At 42.5% G+C, this 27,980-nt stretch overlaps 1 protein-coding gene across 6 annotated transcripts in view; it reads left to right on the top strand.

Moving 5' to 3' along the window:
* The window catches only part of LOC126299478 (transcription factor CP2), a 793,232-nt gene that overhangs the window by 258,277 nt on the left and 506,975 nt on the right, over positions 1–27,980 (top strand). Inside the window, exon 1 of one of the 6 annotated variants that reach the window (XM_049991413.1) lies at positions 23,347–23,602. The exons of 4 other annotated variants lie outside the window; for them this stretch is intronic. The gene's annotated coding sequence lies outside the window, so the exon portion shown is untranslated. Of the gene's footprint in view, positions 1–23,346; positions 23,603–27,980 lie in introns of those variants that run through there. One more of the 6 variants, XM_049991415.1, reaches the window with a different exon arrangement.

The following is a 27,980-nucleotide window of genomic DNA, read 5'->3' as shown; positions in this document are numbered from 1 at the left end:
ACATTTTATACCCTTTCTACTTCGACCATCATCAGTTATTTTTCTCCCCAAATAGCAAAACTCCTTTACTACTTTAAGTGTCTCATTTCCTAATCTAATTCCCTCAGCATCACAAGATTTAATTTGACTACATTCCATTATCCTCGTTTTGCTTTTGTTGATGTTTATCTTATATCCTCCTTTCAAGACACTGTCCATTCCGTTCAACTGCTCTTCCAAGTCCTTTGCTGTCTCTTGACAGATTTACAATGTCATCGGCGAACCTCAAAGTTTTTATTTCTTCTCCATGGGTTTTAATACCTACTCCGAATTTTTCTTTTGTTTCTGTTACTGCTTGCTCAATATACAGATTGAATAACATTGGGGATAGGCTACAACCCTGTCTCACTCCGTTCCAAACCACTGCTTTTCTTTCATGCCCCTCGACTCTTATAACTGCCATCTGGTTTCTGTACAAATTGTAAATAGCCTTTCGCTCCCTGTATTTTACCCCTGCCACCTTCAGAATTTGAAAGAGAGTGTTCCAGTCAACATTGTCAAAAGCCTTCTCTAAGTCTACAAGTGCTAGAAACGTAGGTTTGCCTTTCCTTAATCTATCTTCTAAGATAAGTCGTAGGGTCAGTATTGCCTCACGTGTTACAATATTTCAACGGAATCCAAACTGATCTTCCCTGAGGTCGGCTTCTACCAGTTTTTCCATTCGGCTGCTAGTATTTTGCAGCTGTGACGTACTAAACTGATAGTTCGGTAATTTTCACACCTGTCAGTACCTGCTTTCTTTGGGATTGGAATTATTATATTCTTTTTGAATTCTGAGGGTATTTCGCCTGTCTGATACATCTTGCTCACCAGATGGTAGAATTTTGTCAGGACTGGCTGTCCCAAGGCCGTCAGTAGTTCTAGTGGAATGTTGTCTACTCTCGGGGCCTTGTTTCGACTCAGGTCTTTCAGTGCTCTGTCGAACTCTTCACGCAGTATCATATCTGCTTGGAACTGGGTTTCAATCTGAGCTCTTGATATTCATACAAGTGGTTCTCTGTTCTCCAAAGGACTCTTTAATTATCCTGTAGGCAGTATCTATGTTCCCCCTAGTGAGACAACCCTCTACATCCTTACATTTGTCCTCTAACCATCCCTGCTTAGCCATTTTCCACATCCTGTCGATCCTGTTTATGAGACGTTTGTATTCCTTTTTGCCTGCTTCATTTACTGCATTTTTATATTTTCTCCTTTCATCAATTAAATTCAATATTTCTTCTGTTACCCAAGGATTTATAATAGCCTTCGTCTTTTTACCTACTAGGTCCTCTGCTGCCTTCACTACTTCATCTCTCAAAGCTACCCATTCTTCTTCTACTGTATTTCTTTCCCCCATTCCTGTCAATTGTTCCCTTAAACTCTGTACAACCTGTGGTTCTTTCAGTTTATCCAGGTCCCATCTCCTTAAATTCCCACCTTTTTTGCAGTTTCTTCAGTTTTAATCTACAGTTCATAACCAATAGATTGTGATCAGAGTCCACATCTGCCCCTGGAAATGTCTTACAATTTAAAACCTGGTTCCTAAATCTATCTGAAACTTGTCAGTATCTCCAGGCTTCTTCCATGTATACAACCTTCTTTTATGATTCTTGAACCAAGTGTTAGCTATGATTAAGTTGTGCTCTGTGCGGCTCCCTCTTTCATTTCTTAGCCCCAATCCATATTCACCTACTACGTTTCCTTCTCTCCGTTTTCCTACTACCGAATTCCAGTCACCCATGACTATTAAATTTTCGTCTCCCTTTACTATCTGAATAATTTCTTTTATTTCATCATACATTTCTTCAATTACTTCGTCATCTGTAGAGCTAGTTGGCATATAAACTTGTACTATAGTAGTAGACATGGGCTTCGTGTCTATCTTGGCCACAATAATGCGTTCACTATGCTTTTTGTATTAGCTTACCCGCACTCCTATTTTTTTATTCATTATTAAACCGACTCCTGCATTACCCCTATTTGATTTTGTATTTATAACTCTGTATTCACCTGACCAGAAGTCTTGTTCCTGCTGCCACCGAGCTTCACTAATTCCCACTATAGCTAACTTTAACCTATCCATTTCCCTTTTTAAATTTTCTAACCTACCTGCCCGATTGAGGGATCTGACATTCCACGCTCCGATCCGTAGAATGCCAGTTTTCTTTCTCCTGATAACGTCGTCCTCTTGAGTAGTCCCCGCTCGGAGATCCCAATGGGGGACTATTTTACCTCCGGAATATTACCCAAGAGGATGCCATCATCATTTTATCATACAGTAAAGCTGCATGCGCTCTGGAAAAATTACGGCTGTAGTTTCCCCTTGCTTTCAGTCGTTCGCTGTACCAGCACAGCAAGGCTGATTTGGTAAATGTTACAAGGCCAGATCAGTCAACCATCGAGACTGTTGCCCCTGCAGCTACTGTCTGGCCTCTCAACAGATACCCCTCCGTTGTGGTTGCACCTACGGTACGGCTATCTGTATCGCTGAGGCACGCAAGCCTTCCCACCAACGGCAAGGTCCATGGTTCTTGGGGGGGGGGGGGGGGAGGGGGATGGAATTAGACGTAAATCTTTGGAATGAAAGCTGCATTGCTCTCACGAAACTCTGTTTGGCAAGTTTAGAGAAGCGATTTTCGCAATAGGCTGTGCACCAATCATTCTTCCTCCATTCGTATTTTGTGCAGAGCTCTGAAGAATAAGACAGCAAAAATTAGGGTGCACACCGAGGGATACAATCATTATTCTCTCGCACCATACACGAATGGAATAGGTCAGAGAGCGTATAATATTCATATGAAGTAACCTCTGTCATGCATTCTACATTGATTTACGGATTATAGCTGCAAATGTAAAACATTCATTGTTCCTTTATACTCCGAACATACTATGTTCAGAAACGACTTACACCTTCAGCTCTATGTTTATGAATGCGTACATATCTTTCCGTATATTAGTTACGACCTCTCCTTCGTGTTAGTTCACTGTAAAAAGTTAATACTCTAAAGGAAGACTCTGTAAATATTGTATTGAAGGCTCTGGATAATGATTCATTTGGCGGAAAGATAAGTGTGCTTGCGCTAAAAGTGCTTACGGTTCTGATTCGTATCACGGTGACACTAATGACAACACGAAAAAACCTTCGAAACCAATGATACGAAATCCAAAGAGGACGATCTTGCGCTAGAGAATTAACATAAAAAATATAACAGAAAACTTTTGAAACAGAAAAGCTTGATTAATCCTTTCCACAGGAGCAGATAACATTGTTTAATGCACCCTTTTCTCTTCCCTCGTCACGCATGGACAACAACAAGAAAACTGGAAGGTAATTAGAAGGGGCATGGAAGTTTGAAGGTTTGATTCCATCGGGTGAGCGTATGTAGTCCAGCATAAAGATTGCTGTTAGAGATAATCGGAGATATTGATTCAAAACCGAGTCCATAGCGTAATTTTCAACATCGCAAATATTCCGAGCAAATGTTTTCATATCCGTAACAACACCGAAGTCATGGCTAACTTCAACGTATCATTTATCAAAGAACTGAACCAAACTCCAAAGTCTGACTTCTTTGACACAGAAGGGAGTATAGGTCTTAGAAAAGAAGCAAGCTTTTGTTGTGAAATACAAACAAAATCATAGCGAGTAGCAGAAAGAAACTTGTTTAAACACGCACTTAGAATTTTTCGAAAAGAATATGCAATCTGCAATACATATAACGGGCAAGGCGAAAACATTGTATGAGAACTACGAGGGTCAGTCAAAAAGTAATGCCTCCTATTTTTTTTCTACGTTTAATTGTCAGGAAATTTAAATGCAATTACATAGGTTGAAAACCACAACATTGAAGATCATTTTGTCATTTTTCAATGTAATCTCCGCCCATCTCTACAGTTTTGGTCCATCTTTGAACAAGGGCATGTATCCCAGCACGGTAAAAATCACAGCTCTGCTTCCTAAGCCAATGACGCACGGATGTTTTGACGGCCTCCTCATCTTCAAAATGAATCCCACGATGAGCTTCTTTTAGTGGCCCGAACAGATGGAAGTCTGATGGTGCCAGGTCAGGGCTGCATGGGGGATGAGGCAAAACTTCCCATCCAATTTTGACAATCTCGTCAGAGGTGTGACGACTGGTGTGTGGTCTTGCATTGTCATGCAAAAGAAGAACATCTGCCATTGATTTTGTTGGGCGAATTCGCTGAAGACGTGCTTTAAGTTTTTTGAGGGTTGTGACGTATTGAACAGAATTTATTGTGCATCCCTGCTCCAAAAAATCAACCAGAATCACACCCTCTGTATCCCAGAAAACTGTTGCCATAACTTTCCCTGCCGATCGCACAGTTTTGAATTTTTTCTTCCTCGGCGAGCTTGTGTGACGCCACTCCATTGACTGTCTCTTTGATTCGGGTTCAAAAAAACGCACCCATGTTTCGTCCGCGGTCACAATTTTTTTCAGAAACTCATCTCCCTCCAAACGGAAGCGCTGCAAGTGTTGGGAGGCTATTGTTTTCCTTGCCTCTTTATTCTTGGAACCCACCGTGCACAAACTTTTGAGTACCCCAATTGTTTAATAATCGTGATCACACTGCCTTTACTAAGAGAAATAATGCGACACACTTCATCTGCAGTCACCCGACGGTCACCACGAATGATGTCATCAACTTGCTGAATGTTGTGTGGAGTCACTGCACTCACCGGCCTGCCGCTCCGCTTTTCGTCAGTCAACGGTGTTTGCCCTTCAGCTTCCTTACAACGACGAACCCATCGTCTAACAGTGCTGACATCCACTGTCACAACACCATACACCTTCTTCAGTCTTTCATGAATGCGTATGGGCGTTTCACCTTCTGCATTCAAGAATTCAATCACACAACGCTGTCTCAAACGAACATCGATGTCGGCCATCTTACAAACTTCTGCTGTGCTGCCACCTGTTGACACAGAAAGTTACTACTGCAGTGGATTGCAGAAGGTTTGAGGAATGGCGCCAAATTCAAATTTTTCACTTAACTTAATTTTTTTAAGTAGAAAAAAAATGGGAGGCATTACTTTTTGACCGACCCTCGTAAATGTAGTTACAGAAAGAAATAAGGATGATTAGTGTTTTATGTTCCATCGACGAGAAGGTTATTCGGGACGGGCCACAATCTGGAAATGAAAAAGAACGGAGGTTAAAATCAGCCAGTGCCCTATTTTAAAGAAAACATCAAAACATCCACCTTGAATCATTCAAGTACACCGTAGAACACCTAAGGATATATAGGTGAGCGAGGATTTGAATCCCGCTCTTCCGAATGCGAGTCCTGTACCTTAACCACAGCTCCAAAATAAAAATGGGCACTTGTATAAACTGAAAAGGAGGGCAGGTAACGTTTAAAATAGTTATTCATTGTGCTAACTTAAAGCATTCCGGTATGGAAGTGGTTCATGTAATTGATGCAACGACTGAAGAAAGTTGTAACGCTTTGGACTGGCAGAGAAACGGGAAAAATGAGCGTATTTTTTAAAGTGCTGAACTTAAGAGGACAAGTGAAACGAAAGTGTCTTCACGCCTAGTTGCTGTGGCGCGTGGCGCACATGCTCGCAGGCCGGAAATTACTACCCACGAGATTACTAAGTTCCAGGAAAGAGAAACAATAGCACTCCACTCTGGTAGCCTACAGGTCGCGCCTGCAAGCGGCTCTCTCGGCAACCCACCCAACTTGTTCGGTGCCGGGCACATGCTGTCGTAGCAACCAGTTCATTAACATCTCTTGAGTTACTCCCAGTACAGGTCAGCGAGGCCACCGACGACACTTGAATAAAGCTTTTGGACAGTAACAACGAGGAGGACACTGTTGTTATAAATAATCCTTTGTTTTGAGCACTTTCGTTGGAAAGTGCGCGACGGATGTGCTCCGCGAACTTCAAACACTTCCCATCATCCTCCGTAAATGGTCTTAATTTTCAACGTAATTTAAGTAAGCAAGGTTAAATTTTCTCAGCTTTTCACTTAAAAATTGTGTTTACAAGACAAAAGTTCACTTTTTTGGGAATCACATGTAAACTACCCACTCATTTCATTTTAAAATAGATGCAAATCGGTAGATGACATTCGAAACTTTTTTCTTCTTTAAATCCGTGTTTCGCCACGGGCAGTGTGTTGTCCTGATCACAGATGGCATTTTCCTCTTTTCCAGCCCAGATCTCATATAACGCATTTTTTCATACATCTGGTTCCGAAGACTGGACTATTGTTCCTTAGTTGTTGTTTTACCTTTTGAAAAGAAATCGAGAGTAGAGTCTCTTTCGCATCCCAGAAAACACACTCCCGACATATAAAATCGAATTCACTCTTTCTGCTGTGGTAGTACCGGCTTCATGCCATTACTTTGCTGTTTCATTTCAGATGCTACGTGATGGGCACAAGTGGGATATACAGTTACAAATGAGTGCACAACTTCAGTTATATTCTTTTCAAAAAATGTTACAGAAAAATCCGTTTCCTCCCTTCCTTTTGATCATAACTCCAACAACACAGCAACCATCGTGAAGAAAACTTTTCCATAGTTGATTCTTCGCGTGAAATGCACTGTGGCCTTTCTGCCGAGACGATTATGGTGTTATTTATTTCATACGCCATTAACCGACGATCGTCCAACATCATATTACGCATTTGTCTCCAAGACAACTAAGTCCACATTTGAATTTAGCCGCGCCATTCTTAACGATCTCGTTAACATAGCCTGATGGGTCTGCGCTATGCTGGAAGACTTCGGCTTCACATTTAGTACAATTTTGTGAAATATTTTACTGTTTTTATTTACTCTTTTATTTGGTTTTGAAAGGGCGTTAGAAAATAAAGCTGATCAGATAAAGAAAGAACAGTTCCTTCACTATCTCGTTAGATAAACTTCGGAGTAGTAACTGAATATCAGAGTACTTGTCCCCTTCGCGTACTATAATTTGTGAAAAACCTTGATAATTTTTCCGATACTGAAATGTTAAGGTTGGCGTAGATGACTCACGTTGTACAGCGGATTGGTACCTATTGTCCTGGCACAATATTAAGGTAATGGATTCGCAGCCGGAAAGAATTCATTCAGACGTAAACTTTCCAGGCTCATTTCACGCGGAAGTCTACCAATAAAATAAAGTTGAACCTTTCTGATGTAGACTTTCGTAAATTTTTTGCATTTTATTCTCCCTATAAAAATAAGGTAAACTCTACAATATTAATGATTTTAGGACCTTCCGATTTTGACTTATTAATTTTTAAGGTTCTCAAGATTGTGCGAGTATTGTCGCGTTTCGAAACCTTAAAATGGCCAAATCTCAAAAACTATTTGACTTACAGATATGAAATTTATACCATTTGATTCAGTTTCTTGTAAACTTTAAAAATATGTGCTGTTTGATCATATGCATTTACATTCCAATTTATTTCCAAACAAAATTTTTTAGTTCGTTATTTCGAACCAGGGAATTTTTAGTATCGAAGAAAAAGTGCATGTGAATCATACACAATCTGTTTGCCAAATTTATTGATTGTATTCAATTTGAACATACTAAAATAAATTTCACTTGACTGCAATTTGCATTGCGAACTGTACAACTGCACCTTGCTTGCAAGCTCGTCTATAAAATTAAAGCTAAAGTGAAATTAATGTGTAATAGTTAAGCACACTTTGGTTTAACATTTTAAGAACTGAGTTATCGATCCCATGAGACAATTGAAATGAGTAATGTGAGGGATTTTATGTACTTTTCATTTTATACAGGGTGGTCAGAAACAGATTGAACAGCTTGCAAGGCTGTTGCAGGGTAGGTTATGCTGGTGAATACTTACTTAAGGAAAAATCTATACGTTGCGTCATTTGCGATTTAATTAGCATTGAAGTTAGGCAATCAGGCTGTTGCGATCGCAAATTCAAGCGGCCCGCCAGACACGATTAGTGTCAGTTGTTGCCATAGCGTAGATGATAGCGCACGAGAATGCTCAGACTTTGGCTCGTGTTGGATCCTTTACTATCGTTCCGTGTCCTGTTTGTGTATCGCTCCCTTGTTCGGTTTTAGGAAACCAAACGAAGCTTGCGTATGGTATCATCGTCTCTGGGTTTCCGATTGTATTTGCGTGCGCAGCCGCCTAAATTACTTACTTCAGTGCTAGTTAACTCGGAAACGGCGCAACATATCAAACTGTTTTCTTTACAATTATTTCTTAGCACAGTCTGACCTACAACACGCTTATAAGCTCCTCAGACTGTTTATGACAACCCTGTATAACTTTTAATTTAGCTGTAGCTTATGTTTACAGAAAATATATTCCACCAATATGTAATAAAACTAAAATATTCACTTCTATTAACACTGTAAATCACATATTGTTGAGATAAAATTAGTAAAGAACTGGAGTGACAAAGAGAAGCAGTTTAGTGAGTAAGTGTGTGACTCATTAAGCACATGTGCTGGGGGGATGACAGAGTGGCAGATACGTACCGCTGTCATTATTAAAATGCCTAATTGCCCATTAAAATATTGAAAGGCGTATGTTGGAGAACGACAGGTGCCAAGCGCAGGCAACGAAGTGAAACATTTTACTTGTCGTATTACAACATGTGTCTTTCAACATTTTATTGGACGATTGAGTATTTTAAATAGTGAGATCGCAACATTTCTCCCACTGCTCCAACTGAGGTATTCATGTAGAATGAAACTGGTCTTGGTTTAATAAATGCAACTAATATAACAATTGACGTGGTTTCTTAACATTCATATTAATCAGCCGTACAATCACAACATGATCAAATATTAACTACTTTCCAATTGTTTGAGTCTGTTGAAAGAAATACCCCAGCAGTCACTTTATTCTATGTGACAAGTTATAAGCATGCAGCAGAAGAAAGGAGCTTGACCAAAAGATTGTATGAAACTGTAGCAATCACAAGGGCTCTGAAGTATTTCTTATATGCGGAGCAAAGCCAAAGTTAAAGTAAAATTTGTTTTCCGTTTTAAGCATTTTTACGTTGGTAAAATTCAAGTGCGACCGGATGAAGATAACACGCTCTTGAACAGATTACGGGATTTATTGCTTGCGCTTAGGACAGCAAACGGCAGATGGCTTGTGTTGTACCAAAAGTTGAACGAGAAAAAAAAAGCCTTTTACTTATGCATCCTTGTAGACCAACTCCTTCTTTTTAATAGCCAAGAAAACCAGATAAGCTGACTGTTTCAAAAAATTTCATACTGTGTAAATTAAAACTCACAGCTGCCATTGAAAGAACATATAGACCATAAGATGAAAAGACACGAAAACGCTCACAGATTATTTTGAAAACAAAACAAAAAAAACGCGTTGTTACATCAATAACTTGTCATTATTGCTTGAGAGGAGTGGGTTATTCATTTAAAAAGAAGACTTCAGCGTACAATCTTAGCAACTGGATCACCATAACGTTTATCTCATTGAAGATGAGTAGAAAGTTTCTCAGTGCAAGACAGTTGATAGTAACAGTTTCACCAGTGTTTAATTAATAGTATTAATTAATACGAATATTTGTAAAATAAAGGTACAGTTAAAGTAAGTTTTTTATAGTCGTTATTCAGGATGTATTGTTATGTTGTGCCAACGGCCTTGCCGCAGTGGTAACAGCGGTTCCCATAAGATCACCGAAGTCGGGCTGGGCTTCCACTTGGATGGGTGACCATCCGGTCTGCCGAGCGCTGTTGGCAAGCGGCGTGCACTCAGCCCTTAAGAGACAAACTGAGCAGCTACTTGATGGAGAAGTAGCGGCTTCGGTGTCGTAAACGAACATACAGCCGGGAGAGCGGTGTGCTGCACATGCCCCTCCATGCCTGGCATCTCGACTGCTAGTGATACGAGGCCGTTGGGATCCAGCACGGCGTTCTGTATTTCTACTGAATCCACCGATTCCATATTGTGCGAACAGTAATTGAATCTCGACCAACGCGAGCAGCAATGTCGCGATACGATAAACCGCAACCGTGATAGGCTACAATCAGACCTTTATCATGGAAACGTGATGGCACGCATTTCTCCTCCTTACACGAGGAATCACAACAACGTTTTACCAGGCAACGCCGGTCAACTGCTGTTCATGTATGCGAAATCGGTTGGAAACTTTCCTCATGTCAGCACGTTGTAGGTGTCGCCACCAACGCCAATCTTGTGTGAATGGTCTGAAAAGCTAATCATTTGCATATCACAGCATCTTCTTCCTGTCGGTTAAATTTCGCGTCTGTAGCACGTAATCTTCGTGGTGTAGCAATTTTAATGGCCAGTAGTGTAACTCTACGTGATCATGTTTGATTTAGTAAGAACATGTCTTAAGCTTAAGTGTACACCGTGTCAAAAATATCGGTGTCGTAGTCCTGGGAAACGAAGTGATGGCCAGTTGATCGACCGAGATTTTACCTGGCCGACTCAGCGGGCAGACGCTGACCATCATCCGTCATTAACCGTTGCGATTGTTCTATTGTGCAGCGCGCGTCCTTGCTGGCGCGTGCTGAGTCGACGTCGTATAATCTCGACCGCGTGTCGTTCGTTTCTAACGACACTGGCCGTGAAACCCTTTCCTGTATGGATAACCAGCGAGGTACCGCTGAGTTTGCAGCGCTGGACTCCGGGCGTGAGAGGGGGATCAGCTTCCCATCCGGCCGCTCTGGTTTCTCCGAGTTCCTTCAACAAGGCGACGCCGATGAGTACCGTATCCTTCTCCAGCCGTGTTAATGTTCCGTCTGTAATGAGATGGATGTGGACGAGACAACTTCTGCTTCCCTCTTGAACCTTATAGATCTAAGTTTAACTGCCGACAAGACAGCTGGACGTCAGAGTGTGAGTTTCTTTAGTAAGCAAAATTGACAAAAATTAGATACCCCCTGAACACATCACGTTAATACCGTGTAACACCGACTCTGGCGTGGATAATGATCTTAACATGACGAGGAAGAAGGCTACGACTTTGTTCCGGTAAGCCATATCCAGGTGAAGCCACCCAATTCTTTCTTGGTCTGCGCAGTGTACGACCAAGGCCATCAGCTTCTAGAGATTTAGTGCCGTAGGGATCAGTCGCATCAGAGCGTTAAGCCCATATATTTATCAAAGAACTGACCCTTGAATCACTGTAGTATAGTGGGCTCAAGTTAGTCAAACAGTATACAGGGTGGTCCATTGATCGTGACCGGGCCAAGTATCTCACGAAATAACCGTCAAACGAAAAAACTACCATGAACAAAACTCCTCTAGCTTGAAGGGGGAAACCAGATGGCATTATGGTTGGCCCGCTAGATGGCGCTGCCATAGGCCAAACGGATATCAACTGCGTTTTTTAAAATAGGAACCCCCATTTTTTATTACATACTCGTGAAGTACGTAAAGAAATATGAATGTTTTATTTGGACCACTTTTTTTCGCTTTCTGATAGATGGTGCTATAATAGTCACAAACATGTGGCTCACAATTTTAGACGAACAGTTGGTAACAGGTATGTTTTTTAAATTAAAATACACACCGTAGGTACGTTAGAGCATTTTGTTTCGGTTGTTCCAATGTGATACATGTATGTACCCTTGTCAACTTATCATTTCTGAGAACGCATGCTGTTACAGCGTGATTACCTGTAAATACCACATTAATGCAATTAATGCTCCAAATGATGTCCGTCAATCTCAATGCATTTGGCAATACATGTAACGACATTCCTCTCAGCAGCGAGTAGTCCGCCTTCCGTAATGTTCGCACATGCATTGACAGTGCCCTGACGCATGTTGTCAGGCGTATCCTTCGCGTTTCCCCACAGAAAGAATTCCAGGGACATCAGATCCGGTGAACGTGCGGGCTATGGTATGGTGCTTCGACGACCAATCCACCTGTCATGAAATATGCTATGTGCCGGACATCCATCTTGTTCGAGGTACATCGCTATTCTGTCATGTAGTGAAACATCCTGTAGTAACATCGCTACGTACATTGCACCATTTAGATTGCCATTGATAAATGGGGGGGGGGGGGGGGGCGGCAATTATCCTGCCTCCCATAGTGCCGCACCATACATTAACCCGCCAAGGTCGCTGATGTTCCATTTGTCGCAGCCATCGTGGATTTTCCGTTGCCCAATAGTACATTTTATGCCGGTTGGTGAATGACGCTGTTGGTGAATGACGCTTCGTCACTAAAAAGAACGCGTGCAAAAAATCTGTCATCGTCCCGTAATTTTTCTTCTGCCCAGTGGCAGAACTGTACACGGCGTTCAGAGTCGTCGCCATGCAATTCCTGGTGCGTACAAATATGGTACGGGTGCAATAAATGTTGATGTAGCATTCTCAACACCGGCGTTTTTGAGGTTCCCGATTCTCGCGCAATTTGTCTGCTAGTGATGTGCAGATTAACCGCGGCAGCAGCTATAACACCTACTTGGGTATCATCATTTGTTGCAGGACGTGGTTGACGTTTCACATGTAACTGAACACTTCCTGTTTCCTTAAATAACGTAACTATCCGGCGAAAAGTCCGGACGCTTGGATGATGTAGTCCAGGATACCGAGCAGCATACATAGAACACGCCCGTTGGGCATTTTGATCACAATAGCCATACATAAACACATATCGATTTTTTCCGCAATTGGTAAACGGTCCATTTTAACAGGGTAATGTATCACGAAGCAAATACCGTCCGCACTGGCGGAATGTTACGTGATACCACGTACTTATACGTTTGTAACTATTACAGCGCCATTTGTCACAAAACGAAAAATGTGATTCATCGAAAACATTCATATTTCTTTACGTACTACACGAATATGTAATAAAAATTGGGGGCTCCTATTTAAAACAACGCAGTTGATATCCGTTTGACCTATGGCAGCGCCATCTAGCGGGCCAAGCACAGCGCCATCTCGTTTTCCCCTTCAAGCTAGACGAGTTTCGTTCTTTGTAGTTTTTCCGTTTGATGCTTGTTTCGTGAGATATTTGGCCTGGTCACTGTCAATGGATCACCCTGTGCAGTATATTACTAAATCGGAACCCAGTACAGTTGCATGTTGCCTTTCTAATGGCTTCCAGTGGCAACAAAAATCTGACTTTCAGTATTTCCTGCAATTATTGGGCGAATTTGTTTGGAGATTCCTGACTCCCCTTCCTGGCCAAGCTCCTATATTTGTTCCCTTTTATTCTGTTTTCATCACTTTTTAGAATTTGTTAGTCTCCTTTTACAATACGCACTTCTACATTCTAGCAGTTGAACGCTTTTAAATAGCAGGTGGTCTTGTCTCTACTGCATCAGAGGTGGGATATTTCCTGCCTCTGCCGGCCGGAGTGGCCGAGCGGTTCTAGGCGCTACAGTCGGGAACCGCGCGACCGCTACGGTCGCAGGTTCGAATCCTGCCTCGGGCATAGATGTGTGTGATGTCCTTAGGTTAGTTTGGTTTAACTAGTTCTAAGTTCTAGTGGACTGATGACCTCAGAAGTTAAGTTCCGTAGTGCTCAGAGCTTATTTCCTGCCTCTAGCATAGCCTTGGCGTTGCTCTCTTGCTGACTTCCCTTATTTTGTTTTTACCATTGACAACACGATAGCACTTGTACGTTTTTTAGCCTTTTACCTTTTATCTTTCTGACTTTTCTAAGATGTCAACCTGTCTGAATGGACCACATTTGAAACAAGGTACTGATGACCTTGCTGTTTGGTCCCTTCAACCCCAATCAACTAACCAACCATAGACAAAAAGATTCTTTCTTGTATGATTACCCAAATACACGACAATCATCGGATGCAGTCACAGCCACAAAATACACTGGCTTGAAAAAAAATTAAGTTAAAAGTAACTTTCGCATTATGTGTCGCTGCCAAGTAACAAAGCTCGATGAAAATTTGAGCATACATAGAAAGAACTGCTACAGTGTAGTGCAGAAGAAAGCAATTCGCAATGAGACGAACAGAAATGACACTTGATAATAATTACACTGAAGTCATCGCGATTGATGATACTTGCCTGGGCATTACGAAAGGCGGCATGTGGTTCTTACTAGGCTGTGTGGTAACCACGGGCGGCAGTGCGTGCTCTGCAATGTGCACCAATGCTGGCCACAAGGTTGGTAAAAAGTTTTTCTGGGAGGGCGTTTCATTCCTCCACCAACGTGGTTGACAACCACTGGATGGTCATTGGTGAATGTGGACGTGCTGCACTCCGTCTCCTCAGCGCATCCCACACGTCATCTATGTGATTTAAGTCGGAGGGACGGGCAAGACGTCCATTTAGACATCCTCTCGTTCCGCCATCTCCTCCACTTGCGCAGTTCTATGTCGTCGCGCGTTGTTATCCTGAAAAGACGCACATGGGGAAACAGTGCAGTGTAATAATAAGGTTGACCGCATGACTGCTTACAGCGGCTCCAACGCCTTGACAAGTTGGTGATCTTTTGCTGGGCACGTGGCCACGTTGGGATACAGAGTAACGACATGGCTGATAAAGCTGCCAAGGAAGCATTTTGGGATGGTGCTGTCCATCAATGTCCCATCCCGTTGCACGCCATTATCTCATTTTCTAACAGATGCATCATGTGTCAGTGGGATACTGAATGGTTGGAGGTGTCAGATAACAAACTGCGGTCACTCAAACCGGCCACAAAAGCTTGGCAGACTTCGTGTCAACCTCGCCGCTGGAAGGAGGTTTTGCTTGCCACGCTACGCATCGGGCATAGCCCTTTCACACATAGCTTCCTCCTCTAGTGGGAGGATCCACCTTTCTGTGAAGTTTGTGGCTTGCCGCTTTCAGTTCAGCATACTGTGGGTACGTGTATTCTGTATACTGATAACAGGGATCCCTTGGTCTCTCTGGAGATCTGCCCACCGTCCTCACAGATACCGATACCAGTGTTAACAGAGTGGTGAAATTTTGTGAACTATCAGGCCTCATCCGTAAACTGGTGTGGAAAGAGGGCAGACTTTAGTACGTTATAAACTGGTCTGCATGTGGGGACAGCCTTCGTCCCCACCCATGAGATTTCATGCTGATTCTTCGTCAGGGCGCTGATGACCATGATGTCGAGCGCCCCCTCAACCCAACTCATCATCATCACAATAAGGTTGACCGGCAGGCGAATGTACCGTGTCCAAAGATAAAGAGGTTAGTATGCCCATGCAACATTGTGCCTCCCCACACCGTAACACCAGGACCACCAGAAATACCAAGTTGACAGTGCTTTGCGTAGCCTCATATGGCGTGAGGTGGCAGCACGCAATGCACCCAGGAACATTCTCAAACATGATCGTTCTTGTGGTCTATGTATTATAGTGTGGGGAGGCATAACCTTGTATGGTTTGATGTTCGCATTGCTTTCCATTTTTCGGCCCATCGGACATTACTTTCTGAATAGCCCTCGTCAATCTCACGTGTTGTCAACCCTGATAGGTACCAACAATCGTTCTTACAGCGTACCCAACGTGAATGGAATAGGAATGGAGGGAAAAGATTGTGACAGAATATTTACCTCCGTCACATACCGTACAGTGGCTTGTGTTCTACAGATATACATTTATTTTATTTCTGTATGGTTTATGATTTGCGACAATTAAGATCTAATCTTACCTAACGCAGGCAGAGAGGGCCAACACCTGCCTCTGGATCGCGGGACGCTGAAATGCGTATTGTCTTAGGATGGTTCAAATGGCTCTGAGCACTATGGGACTTAAGATCGATGGTCATCAGTCCCCTAGAACTTAGAACTACTTAAACCTAACTTACCTAAGGACATCACACAACACCCAGTTATCACGAGGCAGAGAAAATCCCTGACCCCGCCGGGAATCGAACCCGGGAACCCGGGCGTGGGAAGCGAGAACGCTGCCGCACGACCACGAGATGCGGGCTCTTAGGATGAATCGCTACTGAAAAGATCGGGTGTGGGACAGTTTGCTAACCAGAACCGGGTTGTCATTGTGTGTCCTCGCAGGAATTGTTTAGTAACGAACGAAGGAATTGTTTCGTGTGTACTGATCATTGCCATATCACACAATACATCCAATCAATCGTTTTCTTAAAAATATTTTAATTAGATACAATGAGAAAGCGGAGGATTGCATTTCATCGCCAGGATAACAACCAGGAGACAAAAAGTTCGACTTCTTTGATACAAACCCACATTTGAAGATTTAAGGAAGCTGAGAAAGATGTACCTGGTTATTGTAGACAGGGGTATAGAAAAAAGAGACGAATTCGGAGAAAAGGTACAAAACGTCAAGAGTTTCCAGAAGAACACACAAAAGAACCGAGGAGGGAACATACACATAAGAAAGAAGTGAACACCTGAGAAGTTTTCTGAATCCAAAAAACGGAAAACAGTATTATGTTATAAGTCGGCTGTTTCACGTGACCCTGAAATGGGCAATTTGGAATAATAATAATAATAATAATAATAATAATAATAATAATAATAATAATTTGATTAGATTTCATCCAAAAATTAATGGAGATTAAGTATCAGAGACTGAACAGTTAGTAGCAGTACTAGAAGTATGATTTAACTATCATCGTATTAGTTCTACGTATTTAAAATTAGGAGCTTCGTGATAGATTAAAACTGTGTACCACATGGGAGCAACGACTCAGTTACCCGAGTACGCCTCTCGGGCCTGCTCGCAGCGACATAAGCCAGTACCGCACTCTTATTTTTCCGAAACCCGCAGAGGTTCTCGTGCATACCTTAATGGACCGCCTTCCTTTGGAGAAACAATAGCAACAAAATAAAATATTTATGATCTGCACACAAGACGCTAATGCTGTCAGCTTTAGCACCACGGCTTTATCTCAGCAGGATTTATTTCAGTAAGGAATTCCTAGTAATTCTTCTAAGCTGTACGTGAAAAAAAGAAGGGTTCGCGCAGTTTATAGAGTTCCTTTACCAAATATATGAGAATACCTTTCGTCACATTCATAAAAGACATGAAGGGACAGATACGAGAAATTTCAGTGTAACAGTTATTGCTAGGTCTTCGCGTGTGTGTACTACAGTGATCTCTCTTACATTACGTAACAGCTCCCTTTTGGGTTGATGGTAGTTAGCAGACAGGCGACGGCCCCATGGACCCAGCCTGAGTGCAGTGGTTACTTGGCAAAGCTAGCTTGGTAAACTGTTTGTCAAACGTCAACATCACGCGCGCCTGTAGTGGACACTCCCCTAAGAAGCAAACGAGGCACTCAACTATGCAGACTGCTGGTAAGTAGCACTATAACACGTCAGAGAGCACGCAAATTATATATTCCCATATTAATCTATGTTTGTCAAGTGAGTAGAACTGAAAATCACATGAACTTGCCTATGAAACACTGTTCCGAGATCGAAAGCCACGGTTCAAAAATTTCTAAATAGGTTGTTGATTTAATTTCACTGGCCGCGTGACTATACATGTTGTCGTGTGAGCAGAACAATACATAGGTACTATGGTATATACAGTCTGTTACGTAAGATCGTGGTCGGGTTAATCAGTAGAAAAATATATTTTACAACAAACTAAAATAAAAATTCAATTAGAATTAATAATACGTCGAATTACCCACAGCGTCGATAATTTCTTGGCATCTCCGAGGCATGCTTGAAATCAAGTTACCCGCTATTCGCGTGGAATAGACGTACGCATTGCGTTGACAGCAGTTCCAAAGTGAAGATCTGTTTTCCTTGCAACTTCTTTTTGATGTAAGACCATATATTTTCAATAGTATTAGCGACAGGCGACTGCGAGGGCCAATCCAGTACCTGCACACCTTTCTTCTTTTTCCAGTCGCTGCAAAGCCTGCTGCGGTGCTTCGGATCGTTGCCTTCCTGTAGTATCCAATATTCATTTTTGTCGATAAACCAACGTTTGGTAGTCGACATCAAGCATCTTTGATAAATCTGTAACATCTTCTGTGCATTTAAATTGTCGATGAACACGTGCAAGTTACCGAAAGCCAATTTTGAGAAACATTTCCAAATAAGCTTTATAGACATTGTTCCTTCTATTGCGTTGTGAAAGAATTAAGACGATATCTTTTACCATCTGTGTGTAATGGCAATCACGCTTTTACTTAAGACTGTATGTGAAATATAACCACATCATAATTTACTGTGTTAAAATACACAAAAAAATTCTAGCGGTGTTTCTTATGTAACAACAAATTTTATATATTTTTAAATGTTGAAAGCAGTATGCAATAAAATTCTGACGAAGGTAAGTTCACTCAAAAAAGAAAACAATACTTGTATTAGTTCGCAGACTAGTAGCGTATCTTTGAAACAGCCGTGGAGTCACTCTTGTTTGCCGAAACATGCGAAAATAAGATAGTGAGCTGAGCTGAATTCTGCCGTCATATCGTTACGTAATCATTTGCGAGACACTTAAAATGTGATACGCTTCCAGTAAACGCTCTCCGCTTTAATTTGCTCAAGGGAAAGAGATAAGATTCGGAATCTTTGCTATGTCAGAAAGGAGGCATTACTGTACAAGCAAGAAATACAAGACAGTAACTCTTTTCCAAATACAGGTAATCAACTTACTATGTGAGAAGTGTCACCAATTATTCCTCAGCTACAGGCAACTGGGGCTATGCAAACGACAACTTAATGTTTTTATTTGTTCATCGTGAAATTACTGTAACAAGTAAGAAATACGCTGCACCTGAACAACGGTTAAGGAATGTCGCTTTCAAAATATGATCTGGTAATAAAATGAATATGATCTGGTAATAAGATGATTATGTTCGAATATTATCTATATATTTGCACTGTCTGTACAGCATTAAATTAGCGGAATCTACAGCAGTATCCTTCAAAGTGTCTCGCAATGAAAGCAGATTCTGCCACGGTGTAAGTGATAGTCATCCAGAAGATGTAAATCAACACAGTGAATTTATCGGGCAGTGTCGTCCACGGCCAATACCGAGCATAACCATAATAGCAATAGCCTACAATGATCGTACACCTCATGGGTTTGGTAGGTAAACCCTCAGCCGTCCATGGTGCACACATATAACCCAACCCATTCTGTCGCCGTCGGTAGAAAGTCACTGAGATCTGTTATCCAACAGGGCAAAGCCCTTGTTTACACTTACTATGTTACTCCACCTGTTTTCCAATATGTTCACCAATTCCTATGGTCAACATGAACATCATACCTAACGGACTCCCCCCACAAAAGAATATGTACAGAACATGATGGGACGGCGTTTGGTCCGATACAAAGTCCCTTGATCAGTTGCGACAACAAGTGAAAGTATCTCTGAGATCTACTTCCCTAGACGATAACCGACATATCTATGATCGCCTTCAAGTACAACTGTAGAACTGCATTTTAGCTAATGTAGGCTGTAGAAAATAGCGGAATTGTTTCCCAAAACAAGCTGTCCACAGTATTTATGAATATATGATTATGATCACACTGTGCACAACATATGTAACAAGCGAAAAAACTTCTTTAATGCGAAACCCTTACATGAGTCACAGGTCCATATTTCTTTTTGGACTACTCTACAGTTTAAGAAGATATCAGTGTATTATCACCATTAATCGTTGTGTACCCGTTCACAAATGTTTGAAGGAATGCATGCGCGTCATGTAAAGTCGACACAGTCCAAAATAGTTTCTACATTTGGCTGTCATTTCTAGTCCTCCCAGAGAAGACTCTCGGCATCGGTAAAGAGATTTCACTCGCTAAAAGTAGAAAAAGTAGATATGGTAGATACGCATGAACTGGCTAAGGAAGTAAGATGATAAACGAGTTTTTCTTTTGTCGCAAGGAAGATAGAGGGTTTCAATTCTTGAACTATATGAAATAAAATCGCCACAACTTCTGAACGGTTTGCGGTAGGACGTTCAAACTGCACGGTTGGCCGCGGGGCATGATGGGAATTAGTATGGTTTGGGCATGATGGGAATTAGTATGGTTTATTTTAGCGACAAAGCGCACCTTCATTTGGGTGGGTTCGTCAGTAAGCAAAAGTGGCGCAGTTGGGGGACTGACAATCCGCAATTCGCGATCGAGAAGTGTCTTCACCCTCAACGGATGCAGTGTCCAGTCACGGAATAATCTTTGCGATATCCCTTGACGGCACGGTGACTACCAAACGGTACGTGAAGATTTTGGGAAGATGATTTCAGCCGCATTATCCAAAGTGATCCTGATTTCAACAAGATGTGGTTCATGCAAGACGCAGCTCGAGCTGGTCTTTGTGGCCGAGCGGTTCTAGGCGCTTCAGTCCGGAACCGCGCTGCTGAGGTTCGAATCCTGCCTCGGGTATGGATGTGTGTGATGTCCTTAGGTTAGTTAGGTTTAAGTAGTTCTAAGTTCTAGGGGACTGATGAACTCAGATGTTAAGTCCATAGTGCTCAGAGCCATTTTTTGTGGGCTATATTAAAGACAAGGTGTACAGCAGTACTCCCAAAACCATTGCTGAGCTGAAAATAGTCATTCAGGAGCTCATCGACAACATCGATGTTCGGGCACTTCAGCGGGCCATGCATAATTTCGCTATTCGTCTGCGTCACATCATTGTCAATGATGGCAGGCACACCAAACATGTCATAACCTAATTCAGAATATCTGCGGTGACGTTTACATATTGAATAAAGTGTGTGCGCACCGTAGTTTGTAACTAATTTACGTTTTTTTATATATTTCAATGATTGTCACCCTGTATCATCTGTTGTTGAGGAAGTATCTTTGTGTTCAGTTGCTGGAAGCAAAATGTCCGATTTCGGGAAGATGTGATGCAAATATATGTATAGTGCCAGTTTACTGGAGAGTTTTTCAATCATATTACCTCTCAAATGTCCTACAAATTAGATAACACGACCAGTGATGAAAAAAAGAATAGATTAAAAATCAAGTCTGTGGGGGAGTCGCACCATCGCTTCATCCAAGTTTGTCTTTCGAGCTCGAATGCTAATCATATGACCACCATAAACTCTGACGTCCGGCATCTGCGCACAGGTAAATAATAGACGCTTAAAACTTTTCTTGCGATTTTGACGGATTCCTATGACTCAATGCCGATCGTAGAGGTAGTCAGCCTTATCGTCTGTTTATGAACGTAATACAATAAGGTGACATAAGTCATGTGATATCGATATGCACATATAAAGATGGCGGTAGTATCGCGTAAACAACGTATAAAAGGGCAATGCATTGGTGGAGCTGCCATTTGTACGCGGGTGATTCATGTAAAATGATTTCCGGCGTGATTATGACCACACGACGGGAATTAACGCCGAATGGTAGTTGGAGCTACACGCATGAGCCATTCCATTTCGGAAATCGTTCAGGAATTCAATACTCCGAGATCCATTGTGTCAATAGTGTGCCGAGAATACCAAATTTCAGGCATTGCCTCTCACCAAGGACAATGCATGGCCGACGACCGAGAACAGCGGCCTTTGCGTGGAGCAGTCAGTGCTAACAGACAAGCAACACTGCTTGAAATAAGCGCAGAAATCAATGTGGGACGTACGACGAACGTATCCTTTAGGATGGTCTTTGGCAGCAGACGACCGACGTGTCTTTGTTAACAGAACGACATCTTCTGTAGTGTCTCTCCTGGGTTGTTGATCATATCGGTTGGACGCTAGACGACTGCAAAACCTTGGCCTGGTCAGACGAGTACCGATTTCTGTTGGTAAAAGCTCATGGTAGGGTTCGAGTGTGGCGCATGCCCCACGAAGCCATGGACCCAAATTGTCAACAAGGTACTGTGCAAGCTGTGTTGGCTGTGTTTACATGGGGTGGACTGGTTCCTCTGGTCCATCTGAACCGATCATTGATTTGAAACGGATATGTTCGGCTACTTGGAGACTATGTGCAGCAATCTACATCTGAGTCTACATTTATACTCCGCAAGCCACCCAACGGTGTGTGGCGGAGGGCACTTTACGTGCCACTGTCATTACCTCCCTTTCCTGTTCCAGTCGCGTATGGTTCGCGGGAAGAACGACTGCCGGAAAGCCTCCGTGCGCGCTCGAATCTCCCTAAATTTACATTCGTGATCTCCTCGGGAGCTATATGCAGGTGGAAGCTATATATTCGATACCTCATCCAGAAACGCAACCTCTTGAAACCTGGACAGCAAGCTACGCCGCGATGCGGAGCGCCTCTCTTGCTGAGTCTGCCACTTGAGTTTGCTAAACATCTCCTTAACGCTATCACGCTTACCAAATAACCCTGTGACGAAACGCGCCGCTCTTCTTTGGATCTCTGTCTCCTCTGTCAAACCGACCTGGTACGGATCCCACACTGATGAGCAATACTCAAGTATAGGTCGAGCGAGTGTTTTGTAAGTCACCTCCTTTGTTGATGGACTACATTTATAAAAATAAATGGCTCTGAGTACTATGGGACTTAACAGCTATGGTCATCAGTCCCCTAGGACTTAGAACTACTTAAACCTAACTAACCTAAGGACAACACACAACACCCAGTCATCACGGGGCAGAGAAAGGACTACATTTTCTAAGGACTCTCCCAATGAATCTCAACCTGGCACCCGCCTTACCAACAATTAATTTTATATGATCATTCCACTTCAAATCGTTCCGTACGCATACTCCCTGATATTTTACAGAAGTAACTGCTGCCAGTGTTTGTTCCGCTATCATATAATCATACAATAAAGGATCCTTCTTTCTATGTATTCGCAATACATTACATTTGTCTGTGTTAAGGGTCAGTTGCCACTCCCTGCACCAAGTGCCTATCCGCTGCAGATCTTCCTGCATTTCTCTGCATGTCCATGGACTTCTTGTTTTCAAACAACGATGGAAGACCACAATTGTTCGCGATTGATTCTGGACAATTCGAGCGAATAATTTGGCCACCCAGATCGTCCTTCATGAATCTCATCGAACATTTATAGGTCATAATCGGGAGATCAGTTCGTGCAAAAAATTCTGCACCGGCAACACTTTCGCAATTACGGGCGGTTATAGAGGCAGCATGGCTCAATATTTCTACAGGGGACTTGCAACGACTTGCCGAGTTCGTGCCACGTTGAGTTCCTGCACTGCGCCGGCCAAAACGAGGTCCGACACGATATTAGGAGGTATCCTGTAACGTGTATCACCTCAGTGTAGCTTACAGTGTTATAAAAATTTTAAGACTGCTATGTCGGAAGGAAGCGGAATAACACACCCAGCCTTTGGGTCCGAGCCGGGTTTCCGTGCCTACCGCCAGAAGCGCGCTGTACTTCAAGAACGGCCGAATTGCGTGGAGCTAGTGATCCGCGCAGTGAAGCAATCTCTCGTTGAGCGACAAGTAAACAAGTTTATTAACAAGGCGCGCGACAGCTGCTGCAGCGCTGGCGCGCCCAGACGCGTTTCGGCAACGTTCGCGCTAACCAGATAACTGCAATCTTGCTCGTCCGCCGCCTCACGTGTCCGGGGCCCTCGCAGTCTGCTCGCGGCTGTTCAGACAGGAGGTGCAAAGTCTGCCTCTGCTGGTGCGGGTGCGACTGTTCCTTTCTTCCGTCTTCGTTCTCGGGACTCAGCCGCAGTAGAAGACAGCCACAACGCGTCTACGGAAAGGACTTTACCGCTGCTTTTCAACACGAATCTCTAAATTTTTGGTATGATCCTCCGCATTGTTTACAGTGTTGACGACGGCGAAATACTGAAGTCACGTGGTACCTTGTGTTTGTGTTTCTTAATTTGCTTTGCGATAGTGAAATGTTCATCATCGGTGGCAGAGTCAGTGACAGTGTGTTCACACCTTTGCTGTTTTAGATAAGTACATTTTGTAGGGCGCTCTATTTTCAGTTCAGTGTTAGTTGTACCTGTGGTGATCATTTGTTGCGTTCGTGATGATGTGCACTATAATACAGGTTTGTTTGGATGACAGTAATCAGTGTTGGAAGAAATTTATTTCTTGAAACCGTGAACGATGTTGAGCATTTCTTGTTTATCTTATTATGGGTTTTATTTATTTATTTTTTGTATGTCATGGACACACTTCGGTTGTACAACACGATACATTAACCTATCAGTATGCGAAATTGCGATGACAGGGTTCAGCCATACTGTGAATAAAGTTTCTTCCTAAGCTGCTGGTAACAAATATAGGAGGCAAACTGAAGTGCCGGCTGCGTCACATTAATGTAACCATCGGAAGTAATTCAAGAAATGCCCGATATCAATTTTGCTTGCTAGAAATAAAATTCTTCCTAGACATGCAACTGGTTGTTGCTATATTAACATAACTTGAATTTCAGGATAGTTGGCCGTGCGGTTCTAGGCGCTACAGTCTGGAACCGCGCGACCCCGCGACCACTACGGTCGCAGGTTCGAATCCTGCCTCGGGCATGGATGTGTGTGATGTCCTTAGGTTAGTTAGGTTTAATTAGTTCTCAGTTCTAGGCGACTGATGACCTCAGAAGTTAAGCCGCATAGTGCTCAGAGCCATTGAACCTCTGCAGTAGACAAAATAATGAGTACTGGATTACAGGCAGCATATGGATGCCCTAGGGGCTGTAGTTTTGCTTGAGCAACATTATCGTATTGTTCACTTTCATCCTGTTCATAATGGCCTTCATGTGCTTGTGACGTAACCATGGGTAAATCTGTGATACACTTTAAAATTTGCAAGAGTTTCGAAAATTTACACTATGAATTTCCATCAGAGAAAAATTCATTCCCTATTTCGAAGACGAGGTACTATGAATCGAGCGTAAGACCCCCCTCCCCCCCCCCCCCAAAAGAATCTTCCACAACGGCTTTACGTAAAGTTTCGAAATTTCCGGTTTTCGTTGATAAAATCAGATTGATAATTTTTACAGTCGCCCGTTTATGAAAACCATTACGTATAGCAACTGGGCTTATGAACAGTAGATAACATGATACAAGAACTATGTTATCCTGTGAGGCTGGATGTTCACCTCAGTGTATCGTCTCAGTGAACTTAAAATAATTAGTTTCAAGGTCCTCTTCCCAACAGGTTTACATCTACCATTACCAAAGTGCATGCTTACGTGAATCCGTAGCTTTATGCTGAAACTTTAAAGCGCTTCACATATTACATAACATCTTTGCGGTAGGCTGACAAGGGCCATGCTCGATGGAATTATAGTTTCCGATTGTCGCGCTAAACTTGACATGTTTTCAGCGTTCCGTAGGTTTACTTTTCTCCTTGGGTGTATCCTGAAATATTTGGAAACCGCTACTCGCCTTACATAAAACAGTGATGTGATATTTAGGAGTAGTTTAGTGATGTTCCTTAAGCCTGAGAAATAAATAGAACAACGCATCCAGTGCGCACCGGCTCTACTACTTGACACGTGAAGTATCAAATACATAACCAAACGTAGATTTAGATCGTTGCTTCCCACGTGTTAGGATTATTTTGTTTTGTCAGTTCTATCGCTCTTTGGACAACGTTTAATCGAACTTAGTTCTGAAGTCTAATTCGTACATGTTTTCTGTGTAGTACTACACGCTACTGTTTTATTTTTATTTTTTTTTGTTAATATGTGGATACAAATTTACTTTTACCGCCATTTTCTAAGAAACCCGTGTTTCTTAAGATTGCGAATCATACGTTGAATAATTTCCTGAGGATTTTTTTTCCGAAAGCAGATTTCTAGAAGGAAACTTCTTAACGAACATTCCGAGAAAGGAGACGCACCAGAATGTCAGCTCCGTCAATTGGTCCTCTTGGCCGATAAATTGAGTAGAGCACGCCGGCCGTGAGCCGGCCGTTTGCTGGTGCATTGCGCAAGCTATGGATTGTCCTGCTGTCTGCAGCATCACCACTGCGTCTGGAGCTTCTACTCTCTTTTTCTCCTCATTCCTAAACACGGTTTTTGTTGGTGGTCAATGCATTCTTCTGGGACAAAAGACGATAAAATAATAAATTTTAAAAAATTAGTGTGACTCGGCAGAATCAGGAAAGTGAATATTAAGCACCTAAAACTTTTGAGAACAATGCCACTGGAATGTGAAGTATAGGTCGCTACCGAGTGGAACATCGCTGTATCATTGTGATGAAGTAACAATCACTTATTCAATAGTGTAGGGTATACTAGTATATTACTGCATGTTAAAACACATTCTAGCCTAAAATTACTAAAAAAAAAGAGAAATTACCTTTATTTCTCGAAGACACGCTGTCACTACGATAAACAGCTTTCTTTAAGCAGATGCTGCCACCTACTGGGAACATGCAGAAATGGAAACAAATGATGTACTGGAAGCACGTGGTGTAAAGTATCTGATATAGTCGGGCACAGCGAATTTAGTTTATTCTCTGAGCTACCAAAAAAAAAGATGTAGCATGAGGCTATACAGGGACATATTAAACTTTCTCGGTCCGTCGGCCCGGGAGCGGAAGACTGGTTTATAGGTCAAGATGCTCCTAGTTTACGACTTACTCCCCTGTTTAGGTGAAGACGTCTTCAGCGTTGTTTTATTACTTGTTAGATATGCTTCTGAAGTGCGATTCCGAAGCTCTACAAATACCAATCAGCGGCTGCCATAATCTCCTCATTGACTCCAAACTATTTCCGGATGCAAAATTCTTTACGTGTTGAAATAAGTGGAAGCTGTAAGGTGCGAAATCTGGTGAAGGTGGTGGATATTCTGACAGTTCGCAATTCAAACCCCAATTTTCCAATTGCTAAAACACGTCTCTCTGGGCTGATGCATTGTTCTGCCGACAAATATTTTTTGTGTATACAGTCCACACTTCTTCTCGCTTATACACTGCTAACCATTAAAACCTGCAACACCAGGAAGAATTACAAATGAAATTTTATTTGTTGTGCGTCTACAGATACTAGGAATAATCATCACCATCACTGTCACCATGATCATTTATTGCATTAACGGGCGTCTAACGCTTACAGCAGAAAAACAAAAGAAATAGCCACATTGCAAAAGGAGAAAAAAAACACTGTAAAAAAGTTACAAACGAATACGTTACGAAAAGCACAATAAAAAAAGTCTGTCAGACACAACAGAGAAGATATCTACTGCAGATGCTAGTCCATCGTTGCTAGTCTCTAGCTTCGTCTTCCACCGCCGTCGGCTCGGCTTGTTTAAGGACTGTTAATACTCGATCCTGCCATAGAGTCCTCAGACGTCCCCTTGGGCGTTTTCTAGCAGGTCGAGAATGGAGGACTCGGTATGAGTGGGATCTGTCAACTCGAAGGATGTGGCCAAACCACTGTAACCTCTCGCGCCCTTATATTAAGCCAATGTGTGGTACAAGTCTTCTTTTCTTCTTCGTTCCCATTTGCCTTCTGTACTATTGTAGAGGTGTCCGTAGATCTTTCGAAGTACCTTTGTCTCGAAGGCTCAGATTGCTTGGCCGCGCGGTCTAGGGTGTCTTGTCACGGTCCGCGTGGCTACCTCCGTCGGAGTCCTCTCTCGGGCATGGTTGTGTGTGTTGTCCATAGTGTAAGTTAGTTTAAGTTAGATTAAGTAGTGCGTAAGCTTAGGGACTGACGACCTCAGCAGTTTGGTCCCATAAGACCTTACCACAGATTGCTTCTTGGGTTGTTGCTGATGTCGCCCAGGTTTCACTACCATATAAGAGTTCTGACTGTGCTAGTGTCATGTACAGCTGGATCTTATTCTTCTGTGATATCAGTCGTAACTTGAATCAGTTGTTTCAGACTAAGCAACGTGCGACAGGCGTGTATTATTTGTTGATGCACTCCTTCATCACTTCACTTGTATTAACCAGTATGGAACGCAGGTACTTGAAATTTTGAACTCGGAGGAAGAATATATTATTAAAGATTTAGGCGATTTGGGGGTGTACGGGTTGCGAAATTTAGTATGAGCTCGGATGACAGATACGTATACGCCATTCCATGCTGCTCTAGTGCTATGCCAGAGTTTTTCAACCCTGTTGATTTGGGGGTGTACGGGTTGCGAAATTTAGTATGAGCTCGGATGACAGATACGTATACGCCATTCCATGCTGCTCTAGTGCTATGCCAGAGTTTT

Source organism: Schistocerca gregaria, chromosome X (assembly GCF_023897955.1).
Source record: "Schistocerca gregaria isolate iqSchGreg1 chromosome X, iqSchGreg1.2, whole genome shotgun sequence".
In the NCBI taxonomy this organism is placed as follows: domain Eukaryota; kingdom Metazoa; phylum Arthropoda; class Insecta; order Orthoptera; family Acrididae; genus Schistocerca; species Schistocerca gregaria.
The sequence above is the reverse complement of the archived record's forward strand: the minus strand, read 5'-3'. Positions and strand labels throughout refer to the sequence as shown.